The 25,500-nt window shown below is 52.3% G+C and overlaps 1 protein-coding gene across 1 annotated transcript in view; it reads right to left on the bottom strand.

Annotated features, from left to right (window-relative positions):
* The window catches only part of LOC139255129 (receptor tyrosine-protein kinase erbB-4-like), a 1,872,364-nt gene that overhangs the window by 17,124 nt on the left and 1,829,740 nt on the right, over positions 1-25,500 (bottom strand). The gene's annotated exons all lie outside the window — the stretch shown is intronic.

Genomic DNA, 25,500 nt, shown 5'->3' with positions numbered 1-25,500 from the left:
GCTAATGGTGAAGTGATAGTAAATGGGAACGTGCAAGCGAACAAAATTAGAGGATCGCAGAGATCTCAGAAGGTTATAGGGCTGCAGAACGTTACAATTAAAATGAAATTGTACTGATTAAACAATGCATTCCCTGACCACCCTCGCAGGAACTACCCTGGGTGTAAAATCGATGGCACTGCTCCAAATCAGAGCCATCACACATTGTTCAGAATCACAGTAACAGATATAATCAGCATTAAATTCTTCCCTTGTCCAAGATACACAGTGAATATAACAATGCAACACCTGATAAAACAGGGTTGCTTATTGCAGTTATATATGGAGCTGGAAGAATTTTACAATGGAGGGACGAGTGATAAGTGGAAGCAGATGGGAATAATGAAATTAGCTGCTCCCTGGTGAAAACACCCAGAGCCTCTCAAATTATTACCATGGGGATGACTCTCCATAGACAGCACTGACAGCAAATCAGATGATGGAACGGCTCCCTCTCATTTTCATGTTTTAAACTTAATGAGAACATAAGAACATAAGAATTAGGAACAGGAGGAGGCCATCTAGCCCCTCGAGCCTGCTCCGCCATTCAACAAGATCATGGCTGATCTGGCCGTGGACTCAGCTCCACTTACCCGCCCGCTCCCCGTAACCCTTAATTCCCTTATTGGATAAAAATCGATCTATCTGTGACTTGAATACATTCAATGAGCTAGCCTCAACTGCTTCCTTGGGCACAAAATTCCACGGATTCACAACCCTCTGGTAGAATGAGGATAAAACTGGACCTGGCTGAGATGGCATTGGTTGCCCATTATACCACGTGAAATCAAATGGAATTGAATACCGGGTGTGCGTATAATGGGCGGGATGTATAATGGATGGGGCTATAATGGGTAGGTGTACAACGGACAATCTGTGATTCCCCAGTCTATGAATCCCCCCAGTCTGCGATGCCCCCAAGTCAGTGAAACACCCAGTCTGCGGTCCCCGCTAGTCTGTGAATCCTCCAGTCTGTGAATCCCCCAGTCTGTGAATCCCCCAGTCTGTGAATCCCCAAGTTTGTGAATCCTCCAGTCTGTGAATCCCCCAGTCTGTGAATCCCGACAGTTTGTGAATCCCCCAGTCTGTGAATCCCCCAGTCTGTGAATCCCGACAGTTTGTGAATCCCCCAGTCTGTGTATCCTCCAGTCTGTGAATCCTTCCAGTCTGTGAATCCACCAGTCTGTGAATCCCTCAGTCTGTGTATCCTCCAGTCTGTGAATCCTTCCAGTCTGTGAATCCACCAGTCTGTGAATCCACCAGTCTGTGAATCCTCCCAGTCTGTGAATCCCCCCAGTCTGTGAATCCTCCAGTCTGTGAATCCCCCAGTCTGTGAATCCTCCAGTCTGTGAATCCCACCGTCTGTGAATCACCCCAGTCTGTGAATCCCCCCAGTCTGTGAATCCCTCAGTCTGTGAATCCCTCAGTCTGTGTATCCTCCAGTCTGTGAATCCTCCCAGTCTAGGAATCCCTCAGTCTGTGAATCCCCCCAGTCTGTGAATCACCCCAGTCTGTGTATCCTCCAGTCTGTGAATCCTCCCAGTCTAGGAATCCCACAGTCTGTGAATCCTCCCAGTATGTGAATCCCCCCAGTCTGTAAATTCCTCCAGTCTGTGAATCCTCCAGTCTGTGAATTCCCCAGTCTGTGAATCCTCCCAGTCTGTGAATCCCCCCAGGCTGAATCCCTCAGTCTGTGAATCCCTCAGTCTATGAATCCCTCAGTCTGTGAATCCCTCAGTCTGTGAATTCCCCCAGTCTGTGAATCCTCCAGTCTGTGAATCCTCCAGTCTGTGAATCCCCCCAGTCTGTGAATCCACCCAGTCTCTGAATCCCTCAGTCTGTGAATCCCTCAGTCTATGTATCCTCCAGTCTGTGAATCCTCCCAGTCTAGGAATCCCTCAGTCTGTAAATTCCCCCAGTCTGTGAATCCACCAGACTGAATCCTCCAGTCTGCGGACCCCCAGTCTGTGAATCCTCCAGTCTGTGAATCACCCAGTTTATGAATCCTCCCAGTCTGTGAATCACTCAGTCTGTGAATCCCTCCAGTCTGTGAATCCTCCCAGTCTGTGAATCCCCACAGTCTGTGAATCCTCCAGTCTGTGAATCCCCCCAGTCTGTGAATCCCTCAGTCTGTGAATCCCCCCAGTCTGTGAATCCTGCAGACTGTGAATTCCTTAGTCTGTGAATCCGCCCAGTCTATGAATCCTCCAGTCTGTGAATCCCCCAGTCTGTGAATTCGCCCAGTCTGTGAATCCTCCAGTCTGTGAATCCTCCAGTCTGTGAATCCCTCAGTCTGTGAATCCCCCAGTCTGTGAATCCCCCAGTCTGTGAATCCCCCCAGTCTGTGAATCCCCCAGTCTGTGAATCCGCCCAGTCTGTGAATCCTCCAGTCTGTGAATCCTTCAGTCTGTGAATCCCTCAGTCTGTGAATCCCCCCAGTCTGTGAATCCCCCAGTCTGTGAATCCCCCCAGTCTGTGAATCCCCCCAGTCTGTGAATCCCCCAGTCTGTGAATCTCGGCAGTCTGTGAATCCTCCCAGTCTCTAAATCTTCCCAGTCTGTGAATCCTCCAGTCTGTGAATCCCCACAGTCTGTGAATCCTCCCAGTCTGTGAATACGCCCAGTCTGTGAATCCCCCAGTCTGTGAATCCCCCCAGTCTGTGAATCCCCCAGTCTGTGAATCTCGGCAGTCTGTGAATCCGCCCAGTCTGTGAATCCTCCAGTCTGTGAATCCTTCAGTCTGTGAATCCCTCAGTCTGTGAATCCCCCCAGTCTGTGAATCCCCCAGTCTGTGAATCCCCCCAGTCTGTGAATCCCCCAGTCTGTGAATCCCCCCAGTCTGTGAATCCCCCAGTCTGTGAATCCCCCCAGTCTGTGAATCCCCCAGTCTGTGAATCTCGGCAGTCTGTGAATCCTCCCAGTCTCTAAATCTTCCCAGTCTGTGAATCCTCCAGTCTGTGAATCCCTCAGTCTGTGAATCCCCCCAGTCTGTGAATCCCCCAGTCTGTGAATCCCCCAGTCTGTGAATCCCCCCAGTCTGTGAATCCCCCAGTCTGTGAATCCCCCAGTCTGTGAATCCGACCAGTCTGTGAATCCTCCAGTCTGTGAATCCTTCAGTCTGTGAATCCCTCAGTCTGTGAATCCCCCCAGTCTGTGAATCCCCCAGTCTGTGAATCCCCCCAGTCTGTGAATCCCCCAGTCTGTGAATCCCCCCAGTCTGTGAATCCCCCAGTCTGTGAATCTCGGCAGTCTGTGAATCCTCCCAGTCTCTAAATCTTCACAGTCTGTGAATCCTCCAGTCTCTGAATCCCCACAGTCTGTGAATCCCTCAGTCTGTGAATTCCCGCAGTCTGTGAATCCTCCAGTCTGTGAATTCACCCAGTCTGTGAATCCCCCAGTCTGTGAATCTCGGCAGTCTGTGAATCCTCCCAGTCTCTAAATCTTCCCAGTCTGTGAATCCTCCAGTCTGTGAATCCCCACAGTCTGTGAATCCTCCCAGTCTGTGAATACGCCCAGTCTGTGAATCCCCCCCGTCTGTGAATCCTCCCAGTCTCTAAATCTTCCCAGTCTGTGAATCCTCCAGTCTGTGAATCCCCACAGTCTGTGAATCCCTCAGTCTGTGAATTCCCCCAGTCTGTGAATCCTCCAGTCTGTGAATTCACCAGTCTGTGAATCCTTCCAGTCTGTGAATCCTCCAGTCTGTGAATCCCACAGTCTGCGAATCCCCTCAGTCTGTGAATCCCTCAGTCTGTGAATCCCTCAGTCTGTGAATCCCTCAGTCTGTGAATTCCCCCAGTCTGTGAATCCTAAAGTCTGTGAATCCCCCCAGTCTGTGAATCCTCCCAGTCTGTGAATGCCCCCAGTCTGTGAATCCCTCAGTCTGTGAGTCCCTCAGTCTGTGAATCCCTCAGTCTGTCAATCCTCCAATCTGTGAATCCACCCAGTCTGTGAATCCTCCAGTCTGTAAATCCCACAGTCTATGTATCCCCGCAGTCTGTGAATCCCCCCAGTCTGTGAATCCCTCAGTCTCTGAATCCCTTAGTCTGTGTATCCTCCAGTCTGTGAATCTTCCCAGTCTAGGAATCCCTCAGTCTGTGAATCCCCCCAGTCTGTGAATCACCCCAGTCTGTGTAACCTCCAGACTGTCAATCCTCCCAGTCGAGGAATCCCTCAGTCTGTGAATCCCTCAGTCTGTGTATCCTCCAGTCTGTGAATCCTCCCAGTCTAGGAATCCCTCAGTCTGTGAATCCCCCCAGTCTGTGAATCCCTCAGTCTGTGAATCCTCCCAGTCTGTGAATCTTCCCAGTCTGTGAATCCCACAGTCTGTGATTCCCCCCAGTCTGTGAATCCTCCAGTCTGTGAATCACCCCAGACTGTGAATCTCCCCAGTTTGTGAATCCCCCCCAGTCTGTAAATCCTCCAGTCTGTAAATCCTCCAGTCTGTGAATCCTCCAGTCTGTGAATCCTCCAGTCTGTGAATCCCCCCAGTCTGTGAATGCCCCCAGTCTGTGAATCCCCCCAGTCTGTGAATCCCCCCAGTCTGTGAATCCCCCCAGTCTGTGAATCCTCCAGTCTGTGAATCCCCCAGTCTGTGAATCCCCCAGTCTGTGAATCCCCCAGTCTGTGAATCCCCCAGTCTGTGAATCCGACCAGTCTGTGAATCCTCCAGTCTGTGAATCCTTCAGTCTGTGAATCCCTCAGTCTGTGAATCCCCCCAGTCTGTGAATCCCCCAGTCTGTGAATCCCCCCAGTCTGTGAATCCCCCAGTCTGTGAATCCCCCCAGTCTGTGAATCCCCCAGTCTGTGAATCCCCCCAGTCTGTGAATCCCCCAGTCTGTGAATCCCCACAGTCTGTGAATCCCCCCAGTCTGTGAATCCCCCAGTCTGTGAATCCTCCCAGTCTCTAAATCTTCACAGTCTGTGAATCCTCCAGTCTCTGAATCCCCACAGTCTGTGAATCCCTCAGTCTGTGAATTCCCCCAGTCTGTGAATCCTCCAGTCTGTGAATTCACCAGTCTGTGAATCCCCCCAGTCTGTGAATCCCCCAGTCTGTGAATCCCCCCAAGTCTGTGAATCCCCCAGTCTGTGAATCTCGGCAGTCTGTGAATCCTCCCAGTCTCTAAATCTTCCCAGTCTGTGAATCCTCCAGTCTGTGAATCCCCACAGTCTGTGAATCCTCCCCGTCTGTGAATACGCCCAGTCTGTGAATCCCCCCCGTCTGTGAATCCTCCCAGTCTCTAAATCTTCCCAGTCTGTGAATCCTCCAGTCTGTGAATCCCTCAGTCTGTGAATTCCCCCAGTCTGTGAATCCTCCAGTCTGTGAATTCACCAGTCTGTGAATCCTTCCAGTCTGTGAATCCTCCAGTCTGTGAATCCCACAGTCTGCGAATCCCCTCAGTCTGTGAATCCCTCAGTCTGTGAATCCCTCAGTCTGTGAATCCCTCAGTCTGTGAATTCCCCCAGTCTGTGAATCCTAAAGTCTGTGAATCCCCCCAGTCTGTGAATCCTCCCAGTCTGTGAATGCCCCCAGTCTGTGAATCCCTCAGTCTGTGAGTCCCTCAGTCTGTGAATCCCTCAGTCTGTCAATCCTCCAATCTGTGAATCCACCCAGTCTGTGAATCCTCCAGTCTGTAAATCCCACAGTCTATGTATCCCCGCAGTCTGTGAATCCCCCCAGTCTGTGAATCCCTCAGTCTCTGAATCCCTTAGTCTGTGTATCCTCCAGTCTGTGAATCCTCCCAGTCTAGGAATCCCTCAGTCTGTGAATCCCCCCAGTCTGTGAATCACCCCAGTCTGTGTAACCTCCAGACTGTCAATCCTCCCAGTCGAGGAATCCCTCAGTCTGTGAATCCCTCAGTCTGTGTATCCTCCAGTCTGTGAATCCTCCCAGTCTAGGAATCCCTCAGTCTGTGAATCCCCCCAGTCTGTGAATCCCTCAGTCTGTGAATCCTCCCAGTCTGTGAATCTTCCCAGTCTGTGAATCCCACAGTCTGTGATTCCCCCCAGTCTGTGAATCCTCCAGTCTGTGAATCCCCCCAGTCTGTGAATCTCCCCAGTTTGTGAATCCCCCCCAGTCTGTAAATCCTCCAGTCTGTAAATCCTCCAGTCTGTGAATCCTCCAGTCTGTGAATCCCCCCAGTCTGTGAATCCCCCTTGTCTGTGAATCCCCCCAGTCTGTGAATGCCCCCAGTCTGTGAATCCCCCCAGTCTGTGAATCCCCCCAGTCTGTGAATCCCCCCAGTCTGTGAATCCTCCAGTCTGTGAATCCTCCATTCTGTGAATCCCCCAGTCTGTGAATCCGCCCAGTCTCTGCATCCTCCAGTCTGTGAATCCTCCAGTCTGTGAATCCCTCAGTCTGTGAATCCTCCCAGTCTGTGAATCCACCAGTCTGTGAATCCACCAGTCTGTGAAACCTCCCAGTCTGTGAATCCCCCAGTCTGTGAATCCTCCCAGTCTGTGAATCCCCCAGTCTGTGAATCCCCCCAGTTTGTGAATCCCCCAGTCTGTGAATCCTCCCAGTCTGTGAATCCTCCCAGTCTGTGAATCCCTCAGTCTGTGAATCCTCCCAGTCTCTCAATCTTCCCAGTCTGTGAATCCTCCAGTCTGTGAATCCCCACAGTCTGTGAATCCTCCCAGTCTGAGAATCCTCCCAGTCTGTGAATCCCCCCAGTCTGTGAATCCTCCCAGTCTGTGAATCCCCCCAGTCTGTGAATCGCTCAGTCTGTGAATCCCTCAGTCTGTCAATCCCTCAGTCTGTGAATTCCCCCAGTCTGTGAATCCTCCAGTCTGTGAATCCCCCCAGTCTGTGAATCCTCCAGTCTGTGAATCCCACAGTCTGCGGACCCCCAGTCTGTGAATCCTCCAGTCTGTGAATCACCCAGTTTATGAATCCTCCCAGTCTGTGAATCACTCAGTCTGTGAATCCCGCCAGTCTGTGAATCCTCCCAGTCTGTGAATCCTCCAGTCTGTGAATCACCCAGTTTATGAATCCTCCCAGTCTGTGAATCACTCAGTCTGTGAATCCCGCCAGTCTGTGAATCCTCCCAGTCTGTGAATCCCCCCAGTCTGTGAATCTCCCCAGTTTGTGAATCCCCCCCAGTCTGTAAATCCTCCAGTCTGTGAATCCTCCAGTCTGTGAATCCCCCCAGTCTGTGAATCCCCCCAGTCTGTGAATCCTCCAGTCTGTGAATCCCCCCAGTCTGTGAATCCTCCCAGTCTGTGAATCCCCCCAGTCTGTGAATCTCCCCAGTTTGTGAATCCCCCCCAGTCTGTAAATCCTCGTCTGTGAATCCTCCAGTCTGTGAATCCCCCCAGTCTGTGAATCACCCCAGTCTGTGAATCCTCCAGTCTGTGAATCCTCCAGTCTGTGAATCCCCCCAGTCTGTGAATCCCCCTTGTCTGTGAATCCCCCCAGTCTGTGAATCCCCCAGTCTGTGAATCCCCCCAGTCTGTGAATCCCCCCAGTCTGTGAATCTCCCCAGTCTGTGAATCCCCCCAGTCTGTGAATCCGCCCAGTCTGTGAATCCTCCCAGTCTAGGAATCCCTCAGTCTGTGAATCCTCCAGTCTGTGAATCCGCCCAGTCTGTGAATCCTCCAGTCTGTGAATCCTCCCAGTCTAGGAATCCCTCAGTCTGTGAATCCCCCCAGTCTGTGAATCACCCCAGTCTGTGTAACCTCCAGACTGTCAATCCTCCCAGTCGAGGAATCCCTCAGTCTGTGAATCCCTCAGTCTGTGTATCCTCCAGTCTGTGAATCCTCCCAGTCTAGGAATCCCTCAGTCTGTGAATCCCCCCAGTCTGTGAGTCCCTCAGTCTGTGAATCCCTCAGTCTGTCAATCCTCCAATCTGTGAATCCACCCAGTCTGTGAATCCTCCAGTCTGTAAATCCCACAGTCTATGTATCCCCGCAGTCTGTGAATCCCCCCAGTCTGTGAATCCCTCAGTCTCTGAATCCCTTAGTCTGTGTATCCTCCAGTCTGTGAATCCTCCCAGTCTAGGAATCCCTCAGTCTGTGAATCCCCCCAGTCTGTGAATCACCCCAGTCTGTGTAACCTCCAGACTGTCAATCCTCCCAGTCGAGGAATCCCTCAGTCTGTGAATCCCTCAGTCTGTGTATCCTCCAGTCTGTGAATCCTCCCAGTCTAGGAATCCCTCAGTCTGTGAATCCCCCCAGTCTGTGAATCCCTCAGTCTGTGAATCCTCCCAGTCTGTGAATCTTCCCAGTCTGTGAATCCCACAGTCTGTGATTCCCCCCAGTCTGTGAATCCTCCAGTCTGTGAATCCCCCCAGACTGTGAATCTCCCCAGTTTGTGAATCCCCCCCAGTCTGTAAATCCTCCAGTCTGTAAATCCTCCAGTCTGTGAATCCTCCAGTCTGTGAATCCCCCCAGTCTGTGAATCCCCCTTGTCTGTGAATCCCCCCAGTCTGTGAATGCCCCCAGTCTGTGAATCCCTCCAGTCTGTGAATCCCCCCAGTCTGTGAATCCCCCCAGTCTGTGAATCCCCCCAGTCTGTGAATCCTCCAGTCTGTGAATCCCCCAGTCTGTGAATCCCCCAGTCTGTGAATCCCCCAGTCTGTGAATCCCCCAGTCTGTGAATCCGACCAGTCTGTGAATCCTCCAGTCTGTGAATCCTTCAGTCTGTGAATCCCTCAGTCTGTGAATCCCCCCAGTCTGTGAATCCCCCAGTCTGTGAATCCCCCCAGTCTGTGAATCCCCCAGTCTGTGAATCCCCCCAGTCTGTGAATCCCCCAGTCTGTGAATCTCGGCAGTCTGTGAATCCTCCCAGTCTCTAAATCTTCACAGTCTGTGAATCCTCCAGTCTCTGAATCCCCACAGTCTGTGAATCCCTCAGTCTGTGAATTCCCCCAGTCTGTGAATCCTCCAGTCTGTGAATTCACCAGTCTGTGAATCCCTCAGTCTGTGAATCCCCCAGTCTGTGAATCCCCCAGTCTGTGAATCCCCCCAGTCTGTGAATCCCCCAGTCTGTGAATCCCCCAGTCTGTGAATCCTTCAGTCTGTGAATCCCCCAGTCTGTGAATCCCCCCAGTCTGTGAATCCCCCAGTCTGTGAATCCCCCAGTCTGTGAATCCCCCAGTCTGTGAATCCCCCCAGTCTGTGAATCCCCCAGTCTGTGAATCCACCAGTCTGTGAATCCGCCCAGTCTGTGAATCCTCCAGTCTGTGAATCCTTCAGTCTGTGAATCCCCCCAGTCTGTGAATCCCCCAGTCTGTGAATCCCCCCAGTCTGTGAATCCCCCAGTCTGTGAATCTCGGCAGTCTGTGAATCCTCCCAGTCTCTAAATCTTCCCAGTCTGTGAATCCTCCAGTCTGTGAATCCCCACAGTCTGTGAATCCTCCCCGTCTGTGAATACGCCCAGTCTGTGAATCCCCCCCGTCTGTGAATCCTCCCAGTCTCTAAATCTTCCCAGTCTGTGAATCCTCCAGTCTGTGAATCCCCACAGTCTGTGAATCCCTCAGTCTGTGAATTCCCCCAGTCTGTGAATCCTCCAGTCTGTGAATTCACCAGTCTGTGAATCCTTCCAGTCTGTGAATCCTCCAGTCTGTGAATCCCACAGTCTGCGAATCCCCTCAGTCTGTGAATCCCTCAGTCTGTGAATCCCTCAGTCTGTGAATCCCTCAGTCTGTGAATTCCCCCAGTCTGTGAATCCTAAAGTCTGTGAATCCCCCCAGTCTGTGAATCCTCCCAGTCTGTGAATGCCCCCAGTCTGTGAATCCCTCAGTCTGTGAGTCCCTCAGTCTGTGAATCCCTCAGTCTGTCAATCCTCCAATCTGTGAATCCACCCAGTCTGTGAATCCTCCAGTCTGTAAATCCCACAGTCTATGTATCCCCGCAGTCTGTGAATCCCCCCAGTCTGTGAATCCCTCAGTCTCTGAATCCCTTAGTCTGTGTATCCTCCAGTCTGTGAATCCTCCCAGTCTAGGAATCCCTCAGTCTGTGAATCCCCCCAGTCTGTGAATCACCCCAGTCTGTGTAACCTCCAGACTGTCAATCCTCCCAGTCGAGGAATCCCTCAGTCTGTGAATCCCTCAGTCTGTGTATCCTCCAGTCTGTGAATCCTCCCAGTCTAGGAATCCCTCAGTCTGTGAATCCCCCCAGTCTGTGAATCCCTCAGTCTGTGAATCCTCCCAGTCTGTGAATCTTCCCAGTCTGTGAATCCCACAGTCTGTGATTCCCCCCAGTCTGTGAATCCTCCAGTCTGTGAATCCCCCCAGTCTGTGAATCTCCCCAGTTTGTGAATCCCCCCCAGTCTGTAAATCCTCCAGTCTGTAAATCCTCCAGTCTGTGAATCCTCCAGTCTGTGAATCCCCCCAGTCTGTGAATCCCCCTTGTCTGTGAATCCCCCCAGTCTGTGAATGCCCCCAGTCTGTGAATCCCCCCAGTCTGTGAATCCCCCCAGTCTGTGAATCCCCCCAGTCTGTGAATCCTCCAGTCTGTGAATCCTCCATTCTGTGAATCCCCCAGTCTGTGAATCCGCCCAGTCTCTGCATCCTCCAGTCTGTGAATCCTCCAGTCTGTGAATCCCTCAGTCTGTGAATCCTCCCAGTCTGTGAATCCACCAGTCTGTGAATCCACCAGTCTGTGAAACCTCCCAGTCTGTGAATCCCCCAGTCTGTGAATCCTCCCAGTCTGTGAATCCCCCAGTCTGTGAATCCCCCCAGTTTGTGAATCCCCCAGTCTGTGAATCCTCCCAGTCTGTGAATCCTCCCAGTCTGTGAATCCCTCAGTCTGTGAATCCTCCCAGTCTCTCAATCTTCCCAGTCTGTGAATCCTCCAGTCTGTGAATCCCCACAGTCTGTGAATCCTCCCAGTCTGAGAATCCTCCCAGTCTGTGAATCCCCCCAGTCTGTGAATCCTCCCAGTCTGTGAATCCCCCCAGTCTGTGAATCGCTCAGTCTGTGAATCCCTCAGTCTGTCAATCCCTCAGTCTGTGAATTCCCCCAGTCTGTGAATCCTCCAGTCTGTGAATCCCCCCAGTCTGTGAATCCTCCAGTCTGTGAATCCCACAGTCTGCGGACCCCCAGTCTGTGAATCCTCCAGTCTGTGAATCACCCAGTTTATGAATCCTCCCAGTCTGTGAATCACTCAGTCTGTGAATCCCGCCAGTCTGTGAATCCTCCCAGTCTGTGAATCCTCCAGTCTGTGAATCACCCAGTTTATGAATCCTCCCAGTCTGTGAATCACTCAGTCTGTGAATCCCGCCAGTCTGTGAATCCTCCCAGTCTGTGAATCCCCCCAGTCTGTGAATCTCCCCAGTTTGTGAATCCCCCCCAGTCTGTAAATCCTCCAGTCTGTGAATCCTCCAGTCTGTGAATCCCCCCAGTCTGTGAATCCCCCCAGTCTGTGAATCCTCCAGTCTGTGAATCCCCCCAGTCTGTGAATCTCCCCAGTTTGTGAATCCCCCCCAGTCTGTAAATCCTCGTCTGTGAATCCTCCAGTCTATGAATCCCCCCAGTCTGTGAATCCCCCCAGTCTGTGAATCCCCCCAGTCTGTGAATCCCCCCAGTCTGTGAATCCCCCTTGTCTGTGAATCCTCCAGTCTGTGAATCCCCCCAGTCTGTGAATCCCCCTTGTCTGTGAATCCTCCAGTCTGTGAATCCCCCCAGTCTGTGAATCCTCCAGTCTGTGAATCCTCCAGTCTGTGAATCCCCCCAGTCTGTGAATCCTCCAGTCTGTGAATCTCCCCAGTTTGTGAATCCCCCCCAGTCTGTAAATCCTCCAGTCTGTGAATCCTCCAGTCTGTGAATCCCCCCAGTCTGTGAATCCTCCAGTCTGTGAATCCCCCCAGTCTGTGAATCCTCCAGTCTGTGAATCCCCCCAGTCTGTGAATCCCCCCAGTCTGTGAATCCCCCTTGTCTGTGAATCCTCCAGTCTGTGAATCACCCCAGTCTGTGAATCCTCCAGTCTGTGAATCCTCCAGTCTGTGAATCCCCCCAGTCTGTGAATCCCCCTTGTCTGTGAATCCCCCCAGTCTGTGAATCCCCCAGTCTGTGAATCCCCCCAGTCTGTGAATCCCCCCAGTCTGTGAATCTCCCCAGTCTGTGAATCCCCCCAGTCTGTGAATCCTCCAGTCTGTGAATTCCCCAGTCTGTGAATCCGCCCAGTCTGTGAATCCTCCAGTCTGTGAATCCTCCCAGTCTAGGAATCCCTCAGTCTGTGAATCCCCCCAGTCTGTGAATCACCCCAGTCTGTGTAACCTCCAGACTGTCAATCCTCCCAGTCGAGGAATCCCTCAGTCTGTGAATCCCTCAGTCTGTGTATCCTCCAGTCTGTGAATCCTCCCAGTCTAGGAATCCCTCAGTCTGTGAATCCCCCCAGTCTGTGAATCCCTCAGTCTGTGAATCCTCCCAGTCTGTGAATCTTCCCAGTCTGTGAATCCCACAGTCTGTGATTCCCCCCAGTCTGTGAATCCTCCAGTCTGTGAATCCCCCCAGTCTGTGAATCTCCCCAGTTTGTGAATCCCCCCCAGTCTGTAAATCCTCCAGTCTGTGAATCCTCCAGTCTGTGAATCCCCCCAGTCTGTGAATCCCCCTTGTCTGTGAATCCCCCCAGTCTGTGAATCCCCCAGTCTGTGAATGCCCCCAGTCTGTGAATCCCCCCAGTCTGTGAATCCCCCCAGTCTGTGAATCTCCCCAGTCTGTGAATCCCCCCAGTCTGTGAATCCTCCAGTCTGTGAATCCTCCATTCTGTGAATCCCCCAGTCTGTGAATCCGCCCAGTCTCTGCATCCTCCAGTCTGTGAATCCTCCAGTCTGTGAATCCCTCAGTCTGTGAATCCTCCCAGTCTGTGAATCCACCAGTCTGTGAATCCACCAGTCTGTGAATCCCCCCAGTCTGTGAATCCCCCCAGTCTGTGAATCTCCCCAGTCTGTGAATCCCCCCAGTCTGTGAATCCTCCAGTCTGTGAATCCTCCAGTCTGTGAAACCTCCCAGTCTGTGAATCCCCCAGTCTGTGAATCCTCCCAGTCTGTGAATCCCCCAGTCTGTGAATCCCCCCAGTTTGTGAATCCCCCAGTCTGTGAATCCTCCCAGTCTGTGAATCCTCCCAGTCTGTGAATCCCTCAGTCTGTGAATTCCCCCAGTCTGTGAATCCTCCAGTCTGTGAATTCACCAGTCTGTGAATCCTTCAGTCTGTGAATCCCTCAGTCTGTGAATCCCCCCAGTCTGTGAATCCCCCAGTCTGTGAATCCCCCCAGTCTGTGAATCCCCCAGTCTGTGAATCTCGGCAGTCTGTGAATCCTCCCAGTCTCTAAATCTTCCCAGTCTGTGAATCCTCCAGTCTGTGAATCCCCACAGTCTGTGAATCCTCCCAGTCTGTGAATACGCCCAGTCTGTGAATCCCCCCCGTCTGTGAATCCTCCCAGTCTCTAAATCTTCCCAGTCTGTGAATCCTCCAGTCTGTGAATCCCTACAGTCTGTGAATCCCTCAGTCTGTGAATTCCCCCAGTCTGTGAATCCTCCAGTCTGTGAATTCACCAGTCTGTGAATCCTTCCAGTCTGTGAATCCTCCAGTCTGTGAATCCCACAGTCTGCGAATCCCCTCAGTCTGTGAATCCCTCAGTCTGTGAATCCCTCAGTCTGTGAATCCCTCAGTCTGTGAATTCCCCCAGTCTGTGAATCCTAAAGTCTGTGAATCCCCCCAGTCTGTGAATCCTCCCAGTCTGTGAATGCCCCCAGTCTGTGAATCCCTCAGTCTGTGAGTCCCTCAGTCTGTGAATCCTCCAATCTGTGAATCCACCCAGTCTGTGAATCCTCCAGTCTGTAAATCCCACAGTCTATGAATCCCCGCAGTCTGTGAATCCCCCCAGTCTGTGAATCCCTCAGTCTCTGAATCCCTTAGTCTGTGTATCCTTCAGTCTGTGAATCCTCCCAGTCTAGGAATCCCTCAGTCTGTGAATCCCCCCAGTCTGTGAATCACCCCAGTCTGTGTAACCTCCAGACTGTCAATCCTCCCAGTCGAGGAATCCCTCAGTCTGTGAATCCCTCAGTCTGTGTATCCTCCAGTCTGTGAATCCTCCCAGTCTAGGAATCCCTCAGTCTGTGAATCCCCCCAGTCTGTGAATCCCTCAGTCTGTGAATCCTCCCAGTCTGTGAATCTTCCCAGTCTGTGAATCCCACAGTCTGTGATTCCCCCCAGTCTGTGAATCCTCCAGTCTGTGAATCCCCCCAGTCTGTGAATCTCCCCAGTTTGTGAATCCCCCCCAGTCTGTAAATCCTCCAGTCTGTGAATCCTCCAGTCTGTGAATCCCCCCAGTCTGTGAATCCCCCTTGTCTGTGAATCCCCCCAGTCTGTGAATCCCCCAGTCTGTGAATGCCCCCAGTCTGTGAATCCCCCCAGTCTGTGAATACCCCCAGTCTGTGAATCTCCCCAGTCTGTGAATGCCCCCAGTCTGTGAATCCCCCCAGTCTGTGAATACCCCCAGTCTGTGAATCCCCCCAGTCTGTGAATCCTCCAGTCTGTGAATCCTCCATTCTGTGAATCCCCCAGTCTGTGAATCCGCCCAGTCTCTGCATCCTCCAGTCTGTGAATCCTCCAGTCTGTGAATCCCTCAGTCTGTGAATCCACCAGTCTGTGAATCCACCAGTCTGTGAATCCCCCCAGTCTGTGAATCCCCCCAGTCTGTGAATCTCCCCAGTCTGTGAATCCCCCCAGTCTGTGAATCCTCCAGTCTGTGAAACCTCCCAGTCTGTGAATCCCCCAGTCTGTGAATCCTCCCAGTCTGTGAATCCCCCAGTCTGTGAATCCCCCAGTCTGTGAATCCTCCCAGTCTGTGAATCCCTCAGTCTGTGAATCCTCCCAGTCTCTCAATCTTCCCAGTCTGTGAATCCTCCAGTCTGTGAATCCCCACAGTCTGTGAATCCTCCCAGTCTGTGAATCCCCCCAGTCTGTGAATCGCTCAGTCTGTGAATCCCTCAGTCTGTCAATCCCTCAGTCTGTGAATTCCCCCAGTCTGTGAATCCTCCAGTCTGTGAATCCCCCCAGTCTGTGAATCCTCCAGTCTGTGAATCCCACAGTCTGTGAATCCGCCAAGTCTGTGAATCCCCACAGTCTGTGAATCCCTCAGTCTGTGAATCCCTCAGTCTGTGAATCCCTCAGTCTGTGTATCCTCCAGTCTGTGAATCCTCCCAGTCTAGGAATCACTCAGTCTGTGAATCCCCCCAGTCTGTGAATCACCCCAGTCTGTGTAACCTCCAGACTGTCAATCCTCCCAGTCGAGGAATCCCTCAGTCTGTGAATCCCTCAGTCTGTGTATCCTCCAGTCTGTGAATCCTCCCAGTCTAGGAATCCCTCAGTCTGTGAATCCCCCCAGTCTGTGAATCCCTCAGTCTGTGAATCCTCCCAGTCTGTGAATCTTCCCAGTCTGTGAATCCCACAGTCTGTGATTCCCCCCAGTCTGTGAATCCTCCAGTCTGTGAATCCCCCCAGTCTGTGAATCTCCCCAGTTTGTGAATCCCCCCCAGTCTGTAAATCCTCCAGTCTGTAAATCCTCCAGTCTGTGAATCCTCCAGTCTGTGAATCCCCCCAGTCTGTGAATCCCCCTTGTCTGTGAATCCCCCCAGTCTGTGAATGCCCCCAGTCTGTGAATCCCCCCAGTCTGTGAATCCCCCCAGTCTGTGAATCCTCCAGTCTGTGAATCCCCCAGTCTGTGAATCCCCCAGTCTGTGAATCCCCCAGTCTGTGAATCCCCCAGTCTGTGAATCCGACCAGTCTGTGAATCCTCCAGTCTGTGAATCCTTCAGTCTGTGAATCCCTCAGTCTGTGAATCCCCCCAGTCTGTGAATCCCCCAGTCTGTGAATCCCCCCAGTCTGTGAATCCCCCAGTCTGTGAATCCCCCCAGTCTGTGAATCCCCCAGTCTGTGAATCTCGGCAGTCTGTGAATCCTCCCAGTCTCTAAATCTTCACAGTCTGTGAATCCTCCAGTCTCTGAATCCCCACAGTCTGTGAATCCCTCAGTCTGTGAATTCCCCCAGTCTGTGAATCCTCCAGTCTGTGAATTCACCAGTCTGTGAATCCTTCAGTCTGTGAATCCCTCAGTCTGTGAATCCCTCAGTCTGTGAATCCCCCCAGTCTGTGAATCCCCCAGTCTGTGAATCCCCCCAGTCTGTGAATCCCCCAGTCTGTGAATCCCCCAGTCTGTGAATCCTTCAGTCTGTGAATCCCCCAGTCTGTGAATCCCCCCAGTCTGTGAATCCCCCAGTCTGTGAATCCCCCAGTCTGTGAATCCCCCAGTCTGTGAATCCCCCCAGTCTGTGAATCCCCCAGTCTGTGAATCCCCCAGTCTGTGAATCCGCCCAGTCTGTGAATCCTCCAGTCTGTGAATCCTTCAGTCTGTGAATCCCCCCAGTCTGTGAATCCCCCAGTCTGTGAATCCCCCCAGTCTGTGAATCCCCCAGTCTGTGAATCTCGGCAGTCTGTGAATCCTCCCAGTCTCTAAATCTTCCCAGTCTGTGAATCCTCCAGTCTGTGAATCCCCACAGTCTGTGAATCCTCCCAGTCTGTGAATACGCCCAGTCTGTGAATCCCCCCCGTCTGTGAATCCTCCCAGTCTCTAAATCTTCCCAGTCTGTGAATCCTCCAGTCTGTGAATCCCCACAGTCTGTGAATCCCTCAGTCTGTGAATTCCCCCAGTCTGTGAATCCTCCAGTCTGTGAATTCACCAGTCTGTGAATCCTTCCAGTCTGTGAATCCTCCAGTCTGTGAATCCCACAGTCTGCGAATCCCCTCAGTCTGTGAATCCCTCAGTCTGTGAATCCCTCAGTCTGTGAATCCCTCAGTCTGTGAATTCCCCCAGTCTGTGAATCCTAAAGTCTGTGAATCCCCCCAGTCTGTGAATCCTCCCAGTCTGTGAATGCCCCCAGTCTGTGAATCCCTCAGTCTGTGAGTCCCTCAGTCTGTGAATCCCTCAGTCTGTCAATCCTCCAATCTGTGAATCCACCCAGTCTGTGAATCCTCCAGTCTGTAAATCCCACAGTCTATGTATCCCCGCAGTCTGTGAATCCCCCCAGTCTGTGAATCCCTCAGTCTCTGAATCCCTTAGTCTGTGTATCCTCCAGTCTGTGAATCCTCCCAGTCTAGGAATCCCTCAGTCTGTGAATCCCCCCAGTCTGTGAATCACCCCAGTCTGTGTAACCTCCAGACTGTCAATCCTCCCAGTCGAGGAATCCCTCAGTCTGTGAATCCCTCAGTCTGTGTATCCTCCAGTCTGTGAATCCTCCCAGTCTAGGAATCCCTCAGTCTGTGAATCCCCCCAGTCTGTGAATCCCTCAGTCTGTGAATCCTCCCAGTCTGTGAATCTTCCCAGTCTGTGAATCCCACAGTCTGTGATTCCCCCCAGTCTGTGAATCCCCCCAGTCTGTGAATCCCTCAGTCTGTGAATCCTCCCAGTCTGTGAATCTTCCCAGTCTGTGAATCCCCCCAGTCTGTGAATCTCCCCAGTTTGTGAATCCCCCCCAGTCTGTAAATCCTCCAGTCTGTAAATCCTCCAGTCTGTGAATCCTCCAGTCTGTGAATCCCCCCAGTCTGTGAATCCCCCTTGTCTGTGAATCCCCCCAGTCTGTGAATGCCCCCAGTCTGTGAATCCCCCCAGTCTGTGAATCCCCCCAGTCTGTGAATCCCCCCAGTCTGTGAATCCTCCAGTCTGTGAATCCTCCATTCTGTGAATCCCCCAGTCTGTGAATCCGCCCAGTCTCTGCATCCTCCAGTCTGTGAATCCTCCAGTCTGTGAATCCCTCAGTCTGTGAATCCTCCCAGTCTGTGAATCCACCAGTCTGTGAATCCACCAGTCTGTGAAACCTCCCAGTCTGTGAATCCCCCAGTCTGTGAATCCTCCCAGTCTGTGAATCCCCCAGTCTGTGAATCCCCCCAGTTTGTGAATCCCCCAGTAAGTGAATCCTCCCAGTCTGTGAATCCTCCCAGTCTGTGAATCCCTCAGTCTGTGAATCCTCCCAGTCTCTCAATCTTCCCAGTCTGTGAATCCTCCAGTCTGTGAATCCCCACAGTCTGTGAATCCTCCCAGTCTGAGAATCCTCCCAGTCTGTGAATCCCCCCAGTCTGTGAATCCTCCCAGTCTGTGAATCCCCCCAGTCTGTGAATCGCTCAGTCTGTGAATCCCTCAGTCTGTCAATCCCTCAGTCTGTGAATTCCCCCAGTCTGTGAATCCTCCAGTCTGTGAATCCCCCCAGTCTGTGAATCCTCCAGTCTGTGAATCCCACAGTCTGCGGACCCCCAGTCTGTGAATCCTCCAGTCTGTGAATCACCCAGTTTATGAATCCTCCCAGTCTGTGAATCACTCAGTCTGTGAATCCCGCCAGTCTGTGAATCCTCCCAGTCTGTGAATCCTCCAGTCTGTGAATCACCCAGTTTATGAATCCTCCCAGTCTGTGAATCACTCAGTCTGTGAATCCCGCCAGTCTGTGAATCCTCCCAGTCTGTGAATCCCCCCAGTCTGTGAATCTCCCCAGTTTGTGAATCCCCCCCAGTCTGTAAATCCTCCAGTCTGTGAATCCTCCAGTCTGTGAATCCCCCCAGTCTGTGAATCCTCCAGTCTGTGAATCCCCCCAGTCTGTGAATCTCCCCAGTTTGTGAATCCCCCCCAGTCTGTAAATCCTCGTCTGTGAATCCTCCAGTCTGTGAATCCCCCCAGTCTGTGAATCCCCCCAGTCTGTGAATCCTCCAGTCTGTGAATCCTCCAGTCTGTGAATCCCCCCAGTCTGTGAATCCCCCTTGTCTGTGAATCCCCCCAGTCTGTGAATCCCCCAGTCTGTGAATCCCCCCAGTCTGTGAATCCCCCCAGTCTGTGAATCTCCCCAGTCTGTGAATCCCCCCAGTCTGTGAATCCTCCAGTCTGTGAATTCCCCAGTCTGTGAATCCGCCCAGTCTGTGAATCCTCCAGTCTGTGAATCCTCCCAGTCTAGGAATCCCTCAGTCTGTGAATCCCCCCAGTCTGTGAATCACCCCAGTCTGTGTAACCTCCAGACTGTCAATCCTCCCAGTCGAGGAATCCCTCAGTCTGTGAATCCCTCAGTCTGTGTATCCTCCAGTCTGTGAATCCTCCCAGTCTAGGAATCCCTCAGTCTGTGAATCCCCCCAGTCTGTGAATCCCTCAGTCTGTGAATCCTCCCAGTCTGTGAATCTTCCCAGTCTGTGAATCCCACAGTCTGTGATTCCCCCCAGTCTGTGAATCCTCCAGTCTGTGAATCCCCCCAGTCTGTGAATCTCCCCAGTTTGTGAATCCCCCCCAGTCTGTAAATCCTCCAGTCTGTGAATCCTCCAGTCTGTGAATCCCCCCAGTCTGTGAATCCCCCTTGTCTGTGAATCCCCCCAGTCTGTGAATCCCCCAGTCTGTGAATGCCCCCAGTCTGTGAATCCCCCCAGTCTGTGAATCCCCCGAGTCTGTGAATCTCCCCAGTCTGTGAATCCCCCCAGTCTGTGAATCCTCCAGTCTGTGAATCCTCCATTCTGTGAATCCCCCAGTCTGTGAATCCGCCCAGTCTCTGCATCCTCCAGTCTGTGAATCCTCCAGTCTGTGAATCCCTCAGTCTGTGAATCCTCCCAGTCTGTGAATCCACCAGTCTGTGAATCCACCAGTCTGTGAATCCCCCCAGTCTGTGAATCCCCCCAGTCTGTGAATCTCCCCAGTCTGTGAATCCCCCCAGTCTGTGAATCCTCCAGTCTGTGAATCCTCCAGTCTGTGAAACCTCCCAGTCTGTGAATCCCCCAGTCTGTGAATCCTCCCAGTCTGTGAATCCCCCAGTCTGTGAATCCCCCCAGTTTGTGAATCCCCCAGTCTGTGAATCCTCCCAGTCTGTGAATCCTCCCAGTCTGTGAATCCCTCAGTCTGTGAATTCCCCCAGTCTGTGAATCCTCCAGTCTGTGAATTCACCAGTCTGTGAATCCTTCCAGTCTGTGAATCCTTCAGTCTGTGAATCCCTCAGTCTGTGAATCCCCCCAGTCTGTGAATCCCCCAGTCTGTGAATCCCCCCAGTCTGTGAATCCCCCAGTCTGTGAATCTCGGCAGTCTGTGAATCCTCCCAGTCTCTAAATCTTCCCAGTCTGTGAATCCTCCAGTCTGTGAATCCCCACAGTCTGTGAATCCTCCCAGTCTGTGAATACGCCCAGTCTGTGAATCCCCCCCGTCTGTGAATCCTCCCAGTCTCTAAATCTTCCCAGTCTGTGAATCCTCCAGTCTGTGAATCCCTACAGTCTGTGAATCCCTCAGTCTGTGAATTCCCCCAGTCTGTGAATCCTCCAGTCTGTGAATTCACCAGTCTGTGAATCCTTCCAGTCTGTGAATCCTCCAGTCTGTGAATCCCACAGTCTGCGAATCCCCTCAGTCTGTGAATCCCTCAGTCTGTGAATCCCTCAGTCTGTGAATCCCTCAGTCTGTGAATTCCCCCAGTCTGTGAATCCTAAAGTCTGTGAATCCACCCAGTCTGTGAATCCTCCCAGTCTGTGAATGCCCCCAGTCTGTGAATCCCTCAGTCTGTGAGTCCCTCAGTCTGTGAATCCTCCAATCTGTGAATCCACCCAGTCTGTGAATCCTCCAGTCTGTAAATCCCACAGTCTATGAATCCCCGCAGTCTGTGAATCCCCCCAGTCTGTGAATCCCTCAGTCTCTGAATCCCTTAGTCTGTGTATCCTTCAGTCTGTGAATCCTCCCAGTCTAGGAATCCCTCAGTCTGTGAATCCCCCCAGTCTGTGAATCACCCCAGTCTGTGTAACCTCCAGACTGTCAATCCTCCCAGTCGAGGAATCCCTCAGTCTGTGAATCCCTCAGTCTGTGTATCCTCCAGTCTGTGAATCCTCCCAGTCTAGGAATCCCTCAGTCTGTGAATCCCCCCAGTCTGTGAATCCCTCAGTCTGTGAATCCTCCCAGTCTGTGAATCTTCCCAGTCTGTGAATCCCACAGTCTGTGATTCCCCCCAGTCTGTGAATCCTCCAGTCTGTGAATCCCCCCAGTCTGTGAATCTCCCCAGTTTGTGAATCCCCCCCAGTCTGTAAATCCTCCAGTCTGTGAATCCTCCAGTCTGTGAATCCCCCCAGTCTGTGAATCCCCCTTGTCTGTGAATCCCCCCAGTCTGTGAATCCCCCAGTCTGTGAATGCCCCCAGTCTGTGAATCCCCCCAGTCTGTGAATCCCCCCAGTCTGTGAATCTCCCCAGTCTGTGAATCCCCCCAGTCTGTGAATCCTCCAGTCTGTGAATCCTCCATTCTGTGAATCCCCCAGTCTGTGAATCCGCCTAGTCTCTGCATCCTCCAGTCTGTGAATCCTCCAGTCTGTGAATCCCTCAGTCTGTGAATCCACCAGTCTGTGAATCCACCAGTCTGTGAATCCCACCAGTCTGTGAATCCCCCCAGTCTGTGAATCTCCCCAGTCTGTGAATCCCCCCAGTCTGTGAAACCTCCCAGTCTGTGAATCCCCCAGTCTGTGAATCCTCCCAGTCTGTGAATCCCCCAGTCTGTGAATCCCCCCAGTTTGTGAATCCCCCAGTCTTTGAATCCTCCCAGTCTGTGAATCCCTCAGTCTGTGAATCCTCCCAGTCTCTCAATCTTCCCAGTCTGTGAATCCTCCAGTCTGTGAATCCCCACAGTCTGTGAATCCTCCCAGTCTGAGAATCCTCCCAGTCTGTGAATCCCCCCAGTCTGTGAATCCTCCCAGTCTGTGAATCCCCCCAGTCTGTGAATCGCTCAGTCTGTGAATCCTCCCAGTCTGTGAATCCCCCCAGTCTGTGAATCCTCCCAGTCTGTGAATCCCCCCAGTCTGTCAATCCCTCAGTCTGTGAATTCCCCCAGTCTGTGAATCCTCCAGTCTGTGAATCCCCCCAGTCTGTGAATCCTCCAGTCTGTGAATCCCACAGTCTGTGAATCCGCCAAGTCTGTGAATCCCCACAGTCTGTGAATCCCTCAGTCTGTGAATCCCTCAGTCTGTGAATCCCTCAGTCTGTGTATCCTCCAGTCTGTGAATCCTCCCAGTCTAGGAATCACTCAGTCTGTGAATCCCACCAGGCTGTGAATCCTCCAGTCTGTAAATTCCCCCATTCTGTGAATCCACCAGACTGAATCCTCCAGTCTGCGGACCCCCAGTCTGTGAATCCTCCAGTCTGTGAATCACCCAGTTTATGAATCCTCCCAGTCTGTGAATCACTCAGTCTGTGAATCCCTCCAGTCTGTGAATCCTCCCAGTCTGTGAATCCCCCCAGTCTGTGAATCCTCCAGTCTGTGAATCCCCCCAGTCTGTGAATCTCCCCAGTTTGTGAATCCTCCCCAGTCTGTAAATCCTCCAGTCTGTGAATCCTCCAGTCTGTGAATCCCCCCAGTCTGTGAATCCCCCTTGTCTGTGAATCCCCCCAGTCTGTGAATCCCCCAGTCTGTGAATCCCCCCAGTCTGTGAATCCCCCCAGTCTGTGAATCTCCCCAGTCTGTGAATCCCCCCAGTCTGTGAATTCCCCAGTCTGTGAATCCGCCCAGTCTGTGAATCATCCAGTCTGTGAATCCTCCAGTCTGTGAATCCCTCAGTCTGTGAATCCCCCCAGTCTGTGAATCCTGCAGACTGTGAATTCCTTAGTCTGTGAATCCGCCCAGTCTATGAATCCTCCAGTCTGTGAATCCCCCAGTCTGTGAATCTGCCCAGTCTGTGAATCCTCCAGTCTGTGAATCCTCCAGTCTGTGAATCCCTCAGTCTGTGAATCCCCCCAGTCTGTGAATCCCCCAGTCTGTGAATCCCCCAGTCTGTGAATCCCCCCAGTCTGTGAATCCCCCAGTCTGTGAATCTCCCAGTCTGTGAATCCGCCCAGTCTGTGAATCCTCCAGTCTGTGAATCCTTCAGTCTGTGAATCCCTCAGTCTGTGAATCCCCCCAGTCTGTGAATCCCCCAGTCTGTGAATCCCCCAGTCTGTGAATCCCCCCAGTCTGTGAATCCCCCAGTCTGTGAATCTCGGCAGTCTGTGAATCCTCCCAGTCTCTAAATCTTCCCAGTCTGTGAATCCTCCAGTCTGTGAATCCCCACAGTCTGTGAATCCTCCCAGTCTGTGAATACGCCCAGTCTGTGAATCCCCCCCGTCTGTGAATCCTCCCAGTCTCTAAATCTTCCCAGTCTGTGAATCCTCCAGTCTGTGAATCCCCACAGTCTGTGAATCCCTCAGTCTGTGAATTCCCCCAGTCTGTGAATCCTCCAGTCTGTGAATTCACCAGTCTGTGAATCCTTCCAGTCTGTGAATCCTTCAGTCTGTGAATCCCTCAGTCTGTGAATCCCCCCAGTCTGTGAATCCCCCAGTCTGTGAATCCCCCCAGTCTGTGAATCCCCCAGTCTGTGAATCCCCCCAGTCTGTGAATCCCCCAGTCTGTGAATCTCGGCAGTCTGTGAATCCTCCAAGTCTCTAAATCTTCCCAGTCTGTGAATCCTCCAGTCTGTGAATCCCCACAGTCTGTGAATCCTCCCAGTCTGTGAATACGCCCAGTCTGTGAATCCCCCCCGTCTGTGAATCCTCCCAGTCTCTAAATCTTCCCAGTCTGTGAATCCTCCAGTCTGTGAATCCCCACAGTCTGTGAATCCCTCAGTCTGTGAATTCCCCCAGTCTGTGAATCCTCCAGTCTGTGAATTCACCAGTCTGTGAATCCTTCCAGTCTGTGAATCCTCCAGTCTGTGAATCCCACAGTCTGTGAATCCCCTCAGTCTGTGAATCCCTCAGTCTGTGAATCCCTCAGTCTGTGAATCACTCAGTCTGTGAATTCCCCCAGTCTGTGAATCCTAAAGTCTGTGAATCCCCCCAGTCTGTGAATCCTCCCAGTCTGTGAATGCCCCCAGTCTGTGAATCCCTCAGTCTGTGAATCCCTCAGTCTGTGAATCCCTCAGTCTGTCAATCCTCCAATCTGTGAATCCACCCAGTCTGTGAATCCTCCAGTCTGTAAATCCCACAGTCTGTGAATCCCCGCAGTCTGTGAATCCACCCAGTCTGTGAATCCCTCAGTCTCTGAATCCCTTAGTCTGTGTATCCTCCAGTCTGTGAATCCTCCCAGTCTAGGAATCCCTCAGTCTGTGAATCCCCCCAGTCTGTGAATCACGCCAGTCTGTGTAACCTCCAGACTGTCAATCCTCCCAGTCGAGGAATCCCTCAGTCTGTGAATCCCTCAGTCTGTGAATCCTCCCAGTCTGTGAATCTTCCCAGTCTGTGAATCCCACAGTCTGTGAATCCCCCCAGTCTGTGAATCCTCCAGTCTGTGAATCCCCCCAGTTTGTGAATCCCCCCCAGTCTGTAAATCCTCCAGTCTGTGAATCCTCCAGTCTGTGAATCCCCCCAGTCTGTGAATCCCCCTTGTCTGTGAATCCCCTAAGTCTGTGAATCCCCCAGTCTGTGAATCCCCCCAGTCGGTGAATCCCCCCAGTCTGTGAATCTCCCCAGTCTGTGAATCCCCCCAGTCTGTGAATCCTCCAGTCTGTGAATTCCCCAGTCTGTGAATCCGCCCAGTCTGTGAATTCTCCAGTCTGTGAATCCTCCAGTCTGTGAATCCTCCAGTCTGTGAATCCCTCAGTCTGTGAATCCCCCAGTCTGTGAATCCCCCCAGTCTGTGAATCCTGCAGACTGTGAATTCCCTAGTCTGTGAATCCGCCCAGTCTATGAATCCTCCAGTCTGTGAATCCCCCAGTCTGTGAATCCGTCCAGTCTGTGAATCCTCCAGTCTGTGAATCCCTCAGTCTGTGAATCCCCCCATTCTGTGAATCCCCCAGTCTGTGAATCCCCCAGTCTGTGAACCCCACCAGTCTGTGAATCCCCCAGTCTGTGAATCCGCCCAGTCTGTGAATCCTCCAGTCTGTGAATCCTTCAGTCTGTGAATCCCTCAGTCTGTGAATCCCCCCAGTCTGTGAATCCCCCAGTCTGTGAATCCCCCCAGTCTGTGAATCACCCAGACTGTGAATCCCCCCAGTCTGTGAAACCCCAGTCTGTGAATCTCGGCAGTCTGTGAATCCTCCCAGTCTCTAAATCTTCCCAGTCTGTGAATCCTCCAGTCTGTGAATCCCCACAGTCTGTGAATCCTCCCAGTCTGTGAATACGCCCAGTCTGTGAATCCCCCCCGTCTGTGAATCCTCCCAGTCTCTAAATCTACCCAGTCTGTGAATCCTCCAGTCTGTGAATCCCGGCAGTCTGTGAATCCTCCCAGTCTCTAAATCTTCCCAGTCTGTGAATCCTCCAGTCTGTGAATCCCTCAGTCTGTGAATTCCCCCAGTCTGTGAATCCTCCAGTCTGTGAATCCACCAGTCTGTGAATAATCCCAGTCTGTGAATCCTCCAGTCTGTGAATCCCACAGTCTGTGAATCCCCTCAGTCTGTGAATCCCTCAGTCTGTGAATCCCTCAGTCTGTGAATCCCTCAGTCTGTGAATTCCCCCAGTCTGTGAATCCTCCAGTCTGTGAATCCCCCCAGTCTGTGAATCCTCCCAGTCTGTGAATG

This window comes from Pristiophorus japonicus, chromosome 3 (genome assembly GCF_044704955.1).
Source record: "Pristiophorus japonicus isolate sPriJap1 chromosome 3, sPriJap1.hap1, whole genome shotgun sequence".
In the NCBI taxonomy this organism is placed as follows: domain Eukaryota; kingdom Metazoa; phylum Chordata; class Chondrichthyes; family Pristiophoridae; genus Pristiophorus; species Pristiophorus japonicus.
Note: the sequence above shows the minus strand (reverse complement) of the source record. Positions and strands in the feature narration are given on the sequence as shown.